General features: G+C 36.8%; 1 pseudogene; it reads right to left on the minus strand.

Moving 5' to 3' along the window:
• Positions 1-5,059: 5,059 nt before the first annotated feature.
• Positions 5,060-7,876, minus strand: LOC121804220 (annotated as a pseudogene).
• Positions 7,877-8,658: the final 782 nt, after the last annotated feature.

Genomic DNA, 8,658 nt, shown 5'->3' on the forward strand with positions numbered 1-8,658 from the left:
AGAAATCGCCGGAAATTGCCAGAAAACGCCGGAAATCGCCGAGATAGAGGAATTGAAAGTGTATGAAGGTGCGTTCTGTGATCTGCGTGTGACTGGAGGCAGATAAAAGCCGCCTTAACGACGCATAACCAATGTGCGTCGTTCATGAGCGACGCACAACCCTTATGCGTCGTTAAGCGACGCATAATCCTTATGCGTCATTACTTAACGACGCATAATGGTTATGCGTTTCATTAAGAACGACGCACAATCATTATGCGTCACTCCCTCAATTAGAATGAATCTATTCTCCTTCATTAAATTGGAATTCCATTACTCTCTTAGCACAAAAGAAGAAAGACCTCGGACTTTAGGTTATCAACAACTCATGCATGCACTAAAATTTTCTCTTCACCTCCACTTTTTACAGTGTTTTCCCTTTATAGTAGTTATTTAAAAGCTTTATCTCTAAGCTAGCACTAAAATCTTTCTTACTCTCTCAATTTTTTGTCAAAGTAGGCCAAGTACGTGATTGACCAATATAGCCGCGTGAGCTGCACGTGCACCATCGCGTGCATGAGAGGGGTGTGCGTTTTTTATGCTCTTAATTAGATCTCTTTTATCTTTAAAATTCTCCAAGGTTGTCCATTGGCAACGAAAATGTATGTTGTCCAGATAATTCTGTTTGTCGAGGTATACCAAAAATTTGATATTTTCAGTTGTTTTTTTATAAGATAAGGCCGATATTTCGATATTTTTTTCTCACCCCTAAAAGGATGGCCGGGGGTATATATATTTGTGCGTGTGCGTGTGCGAAATCTAAATAAATACTCGAAGAATTTTGGATACAATATATACGCATTCTTATTGGGTAAGACTAGTGTGTCTTTTGATTTTACGTGAGAAAAAAGAAAAAAGGACTACAATAAGTCCAATAATAACAGTGTAATACTTTCTCCATTTGTTATTATATTACTTTGATTCGGATTAAATTTAAGAAACGTAAAGGAATGTGGTAGAAAAAATTAATGCATTGTGATTCTTTTTTTATATAAGTATTAAGTTTTAATAAAATATAAGTAAAAAGTCAGTTAAATATAAGGTTTATTTATTAAAATTAATAAAAGATAAATAAAATAAATATTTACGAATGGAACATTAATACTCGCGGAGGAAGTATTTCATTGAGAATATAACCAAATAATTAAATGTACACATAAAAGCTTCATGATCGACAGATTGGAAACGATGTCCATTTCTCACCAATATTTAGGTCACTTCCTCTTCAGCCTGTTCTTAGTTTGGATAAATATAAAACCTAGATATATTTTAGTCGTTGCATATAAAAGTACAATATTGTTAATGAATTAATGGTCTATTTTAAAATAAAATAAACGGGTATGAATATTTTACTAACCCTGGATATATCTCATTTTTCTAATAAAGTAGAGATGTAAAAACTGAAGACTGCCGTCTTCAACGAAATTGTTACTGCAACAGTGTATCTTACATAGAAAACATTGGTTGGTATCACTTTGACCGGCCGCCGATTGAGGATACATTTTTATTTTACAGTAATAAATATTGTTAAAATATTAAAAATACTACTGTGATATTGTGGAAACACGTTAGAGGAGGGGTGGGGGATGTGGCCATAGGGGACTTTGAATTTTATAAAATCTAGAACAAGCTCTGAACTATTGTAGAAAGAAATTATATACTACTAGTAAATTATATACTACTAGTAATTACTTCATCAAACATCAGATGTGGTCATAACTAGTAGCTTAATCTAGAAGCCACATTAGGAATTTTCTATTTTACCATGGCTTTGAATTTTCTATTTTACCATTAAATAATTCTCTATTCTATTCATACTTTTTTACTACTTTATTTTGTTTACTTTTGTTATTTTAATATATTTTTTAATTTTAATAGGGGAAAATTCTGTATTTTATTCCCAATTTAACTTTCGTTGTTTCCGTAAATTCATATAAAAATTAAATTTATAATAAAAAAATAAACTACACAATTTTGATGACACTGTAATTATATTTTCCATTACATATTTAGTATCTAGATCATGTTGTAATTATATCTCTCATCATTCATCTCTTTTTTATAGCACCTACAATGTATGTCGCCACTTTTCTATAGCGGAACGACAATATCAAAAATATACACAACTACTAACAATAATGTGGGCCCCCAATGTTAAAGTTATGGCTTCGCTAGTGATCCTACGTGTATATATATAGGCGACGACAACAAGAGTAGGCGAGTAGCTATTAATTAAGACTTTGAACTTACTTAAACTATTAATTAGTGTTAAATCACTAATTAGCATCTAATTAAATGGTTTATATAATTGAGGATTTCAGTATTTAATCAGGGCGTATAGTATCACCCATTCATTTCGAAAGAGTACCGTTACATAAATTATATTTCAATAATGATAATTATAATTAGTATTTGCGTCTTCAACTAGATCATTAACAACACCGAAGTTGATCTTGTTAATGACGTCTTTCAGTACGCAACATCAAGGAGCTATGGGATGGCCTGACCGTCATAAATTGTATGAAAATTGATTTAATCACTTAATCGCCTAAATAGGTCCTTAAGGATCCGTTTGTTGTGGGACGGTCTGACCGTCATAAATTGCTAGAAAATTGGTTTAATCACTTAATCCCTAAATAAATCCTTAAGGATCCGTGTGTTTCTGCACTCTTCCGCTGCATAATCCCAATCAAACCAAAGACTTTAGATATGACGTGCTTACTTTGGTGTGGCCAGGTCAAACAATGAAATCAATGTCTTGAACTCATCGCCTCTCTTCAACGAAAGTTGAACTATGCCATGGTAGAGGCCCGACCATCGACTTCACTGTCAATAGCCAACCGTATCGTAAGGGGTACAACTTGGCTGATGACATATACTTGAAGTGGCCAGCATTTCCGAAGTTAATCACTTTCCCAACGGATGAGAGGAGAGCTTTATTTGCTCAAAGCCAGCAGGCTGTGCAGAAGGATGTCGAATGGGCATTTGGTGTGCTGCAATCGCGCATAGTAAAAGGCTTGACGCTTTTCTTCATCTTGTATCGCTAATGTCATGTATACATGCCTCATCATGCATAACATGATAATTGAGGATGAAGGTGGAGGAATCACCAATTGGGACGAATAGGAAGTTGGACCTAGCCCCGGTGTAGCCCATGAACCCCAAAATCGGGGTTTATCGGCTAGCTTCAATCACGTTCTTCATGCATAGATATGATTGAAGAAATTTGGTCACGTAACCGTTGAAGCTTATTTGTACATTTTTTAGTTTGTTCTCGTTGTACCTTTTTTAGTTTATTTCTCGTTGTAGTTTTTTCATATTGTGTTCTTATATCTATTTTATTTTTCCATTTTATTTAATTTGTTAAAACAAATTTTTTAAGTAAAAATAGTGGTGAAAATAGGGATATGTGGATTTAAAGGGCATAATTTAGAGCACTATTGCAAGTAATTGGGCTTAAAAATAAAATACTTGATGAAGCAAAGGAAAAATGAAGATGGACTGAGTTATAGGACTGCTATTGCTCCTATCTATCCAATTTGAGTAAATAATCCAATTCAGAGACAGTAAGAAAACATAGTAACGGTTTATTAGTTAAAATTTTCAGATTTTGGATGAGCCTCAAGGGAAATTGATTATCACTAATCTTCAATACTAAAACTTTTGAGAATGGATTTCCCATTGAGCTGGTTACTCTGTTGTGCTAGTATATAATCCCCGTACTTGACCGGAGCACGTGATAGGAATTAATATGAGATTCCTATTAAATATATTATATGAAAAGAGAGCACAAAGGGAGGAAAATAGCGTAGATTGACGGTTTCTCCAAGAGGAAGAACCGAAGGAGAGAACGAGATTAATAATTTAATTCTTCATTCTACTTGATAATAATAAAAAACTCCACACATATTTATAATATGTGTGGTACAAAAAGATCTCCTATAAACTAGGAAAGTAAATCAAAAGCAAATCAAATCCTAACCACTATAGAAAGTACATAAAATCATAACAACTAAATAATACTAAAACATAAATAAACTAAATAAATATACGGAGAGAATATGAGCTCCCTTCCGGAATAAAATAGAATATCATGTTCCTATCAACTCTCCCACCGTTGAAAACCACCTTGCCATCAAGGTGGAAGTCAGCAAAATAATCTTCCATCTCATTGTCGATGTCTTTCTTTGAATCTTCATCTGCAAATAAAATTGTATCCTTTGGGTCCGCAACAAGTGATGGAGAAATCATCTTTGGGCATGAGATCTCTTTAGCAATCATCTTTGGGCATGAGATCTCTTTAGCAACTTCACTGACATAACCAATGACGACAACATTAATTTTTAGGCTATGAGAATTTGGAGGAAATTTGGTTTCCACCAAATTCATTGCCTCGTCTAACGCTTGGGCCAATTCGTCATCATTTTTTATCGTCTCTTCAATGAAGGGATCAGACTCGACATTTGTTGTTGGCTCATCGTCATTTTTGCAACGGGCTCGATGATAGAATCAGATGTGACCTCTTTTTTTGCTAGATATGCAACCGCTTCCATAATTTTGTTGAGAAGTTTATTCGTCTCGGCGAAGTAAATGACATCCTCATCAAAGTAATGATAAACAACATCCAGAAATTCTTGCCATGAGCAATTAGGATTCAAGTGTCGATACTCATGGAGTCATACAGATGCTGGATGGTCAAAAAACAACCTCACAAAAAACATAGATCAACATCAGAGAACAAGTGATAGTCAAAATATTCCTGAATATCCAAAATCCACCTCACGGGGTTAACACCAGAAAACCGAGGAAGAGAGTCTGGAGGAGAGTTTGACAGCAAGACGGACATGGTGGTAGAAATCAATAGGAGGATGAGAACATAATAAAAACACCAATTTGATAGGAATTGATATGAAATTAATTCCTATTGAATTTATTATATGAAAAGAGAGCACAAAGGGAGGAAAATAGCGTAGATTGGCGGTTTCTCCTAGAGGGAAAACCGAAGGAGAGAACGAGATTAATAATTTAATTTCATTCTGTTTGATAATAATAAAAGACTCCACACATATTTATAATATGTGTGGTACAAAAAAATCTCCTATAAACTAGGAAAGTAAATCAAAAGCAAATCAAATCCTAACCAGTATACAAAGTAAATAAAATCATAACAACTAACTAATAGTAAAGCATAAATAAACTAAATAAAATATACGGAGAGAATATCAGCTCCCTTCCGGAATAAAATAGAATATCATGTCCCTATCAATACGCCGGTCGCGCGCATCCTCGAGATTCAACCACCACATCTCGTGACGGCCCGTTCGCCATCGCCACCGAGATCCTCGTCTTCTCACCGTTCACAACAGCCCGGTGCAACACGCTCTTGTATATCCCATTGCTGAATATCTGAATATATATATAAATACACAACGCAGTGACGCTGACGCATATGATTTATAATAAAGACAAAACAATTGCTATTCAGATAAATTAATTCATAACCACCTGCTGCAGCTGGCCATGGGCCTAATTTTCAATTATAGAGTTTGTAGGGATTAGATCACTCGGGATTTACCAATTACCGGGACCTCTTTGTTATTGGATTAACACTTGAATGACTAATCTCAGCAAGGAACAAGTCAATTACAATAGATGTGTTACAACTAGAACAATTTGTGACTAAGTACAAGATTACAGAGAAACTCTAGCCTATATCGGATCTGGAACCAACCAGATATAGCAAGCTACACTCTGTGAAAACCTCCTGCACACTTAAGCACACAGATTAGTAACACAAGACAAATGATCCTTTCGGATCTAAATCGAAAAGAATACAAGAACAAAATGAGACAGAAGATTTAGGATATGGCTCAGGTCGCACACACGACTGCACAGGGCCAAGGACCTCCTCAATCTTTACCAACAAGTCTCAAGGGAGCACAGTGAAACAATCGGACCCCAAACCCTAGGGATACTCCGATTACTACAACACAGTAGCCACCTCATACGTCAACTGTCTCACAACCACAACCACAAGGCTTCAAGAACAACAGAATCTCACGGATCTAAGAAATCAAACGAAGATCTTCAGCCAAACAACCAGATTCGAACTCAACTGTTCGAAACCAAAGGAAATCTCCGAATCAACACAGGAGTTGAGAGATGAACACTCAGTTCTCACTAAAACAGAGAAGAGAGTCACCGGAGAAGAAGATCGGAGGACATTTCTGTGAGAGAGAGAGAGAGAAAAGTTCTAGAGAGAAGCCGGAGACGAAGCATGTAGAGAGAGAGAGCATTGAACAGAATGAGGCACCGAGAAGGGATATTGAGAGTTTAACTCTCCCAAAAAACATCCTAGATCCAACGGTCCACGTCCATGATCCGTGTGAGATGGCCACGTGGCAGCCATCGGAGCGTCCCATTTAAGTGTTGGGTCAACCCAAATTGGGTCACCAATATATAGAACGGGCCAACCAATTAAATCAGCCCAGATGATTAATAATAAGCCCAAATTGAAGTCCACAATATTTCCCGGAGTTCTGACGATGATGTTGTGAAATTCTAATTTTACCTATTTATATTTTATTTTTACCTTGATACTATATGGAGTAACTTTTATTTTAAACTCTTGATACTATATGGAGTAACTTTTATTTTAACCAAGATAGATCCGGGGCGAGCTTTAACATTAATCCACCTTCCATCGTGCTGTATCTGCAGCCCGCCTACACCGTTCTCTACGAGAAGCGTGAAGAGGCCGTGGTCGGAATGCGCCGGCATCCCCATCGCTGCGCCAGCATCCGGATACCGCGGATACAAATTCGCGATGAAAATCTGCAGAGTCGAGGCCATGCCTAGCGCCGCCTCCGGCTCGCCTTCTTCAAGCCCTAGGCTCCTCGACACCGCCCTCAGCAAAGCTCTCAACATCTCCCGACATCTCTCGCAATATTCTACTAACTGCTCTCTATAATTAAAACGACACTATTAATTTCATAATTTTTTTAAAAAAAGATACTCCTTGATTATACTTGCATTTGATATTTGGACTTATTTGCTTAGCATTTAATGCTATTAAAATGTGTTTTACTGGTCCCTCTGTCAATCATTTAAAGAGCTTTTTTGACTCGTCACGGATTTTAAAAAATTGGTTATTTTTTGAACAAAAGTAAATGTTGAAAGCGAGTGGAACGTGAATTCATTTTTAGTAGAATTAGTTTTATAATTAGTTGTGAGTGTAAAAAGTTAGTGAAATATATGGTCTGCATACTAAAAATGGAATAAAGTACTGTAAATGGTTTTATAAATTGTGGACAACTGAAAATGACTCTTTAAAATAGTGGATAGATAGAGTATAATGTTACACTTATGATTAACTAAAACAAGAAGGTTTAATTTAAACTGACCTGAGAGATTCGGGTTTGTTGGGACAATTGAATTGGGGATGAACAAACACCTTCAAGAAATCTCACCAGCAGAAGACGTCCTCTTTCTCAGTGTTGAAGCCCGTGCCGTACCTCACCGGAGTCAGCACGTCTTTAGGCTGGAATTCCGGCTTTTCCTCCTCCGGGAGGTCGAAGAATTCGCGCGTGGCCTCCAGCACACCGTCCACCAGCTCCAGTGGTTAGCCATGATTTACTATCATGAAGAAGCCCCACTCCCGGCAGGCTTTGTCTAGATCACGGATGGCTTCAGCGTTGCCGGTGGCGAGAAGCGAGAGATCGACGACCGGGATTGAATCACCGGCATCCTAGGCTTTGGTTTCGGCATTATGGGCGTAGTTGGAAGGGATAGAGCTAAGATTTGCTAGATGTCTCACGCTTGTGACTGTTGGTGCCATTTTGGTTTATCCATGCACACATATTTTTATGTCTTTTTATAGTAAGCAACTAAGATGCATACAACTAACATGTCGTTTATGCAAGTTGGATGATTGCGACAATATATTAAATACGGGTCAAGTTTGGCTACTATACTATCATTAAATTACTATTTTTTTATCATTTGGAGTTATTGTCTATTTGTCAATTGTCATGGTAGTTGCCTACTTGATTTACTGTTTTTCAGCAACTGTCTCAACTCTCAATTAAACTCGTGTGTTCACTTTAATAATACAGTGAGGGGGGAAGGATCTGATTAATATCTTGGCAAATGAAAACAAACAAGGTCTCAAACTCGTGTGTTCACTTTAATAATACAGTGAGGTGGGAAGCATCTGACTGATATCTTGGCAAATGAAAACAAACAAGGTGTAATTACAAAACTAGCTAGAAGATAAGTTATGGGCTCATATATTTCTGTCACGGTTTAAGATAGAATCTCGTAGAGTTGTACATTGGTTATAGAACATATCTGTTGACTCTGGCTCTGGGATGAAATTTTAATTGGGCCGAGCCAATCCAACCGAGCATGACCCAGACTCGGTATGCATGTGAAGATCTAAGCCCGGCCCATCTGTGAAAAGAAATGGACTTGGCTAGGGCTCATTGGTAAAAGCTGATTTCAATTGATCCACTTTTCAAATCCAGTTTTAGGACCTGTATAAATAAGGCCAGCAACTATTAATACTCCCTCCATCCATGAATAATGTTCATATTTATCATTTCGGTCCGCCCACGAAAT

This window comes from Salvia splendens, chromosome 5, assembly GCF_004379255.2.
Source record: "Salvia splendens isolate huo1 chromosome 5, SspV2, whole genome shotgun sequence".
NCBI lineage: Eukaryota > Viridiplantae > Streptophyta > Magnoliopsida > Lamiales > Lamiaceae > Salvia > Salvia splendens.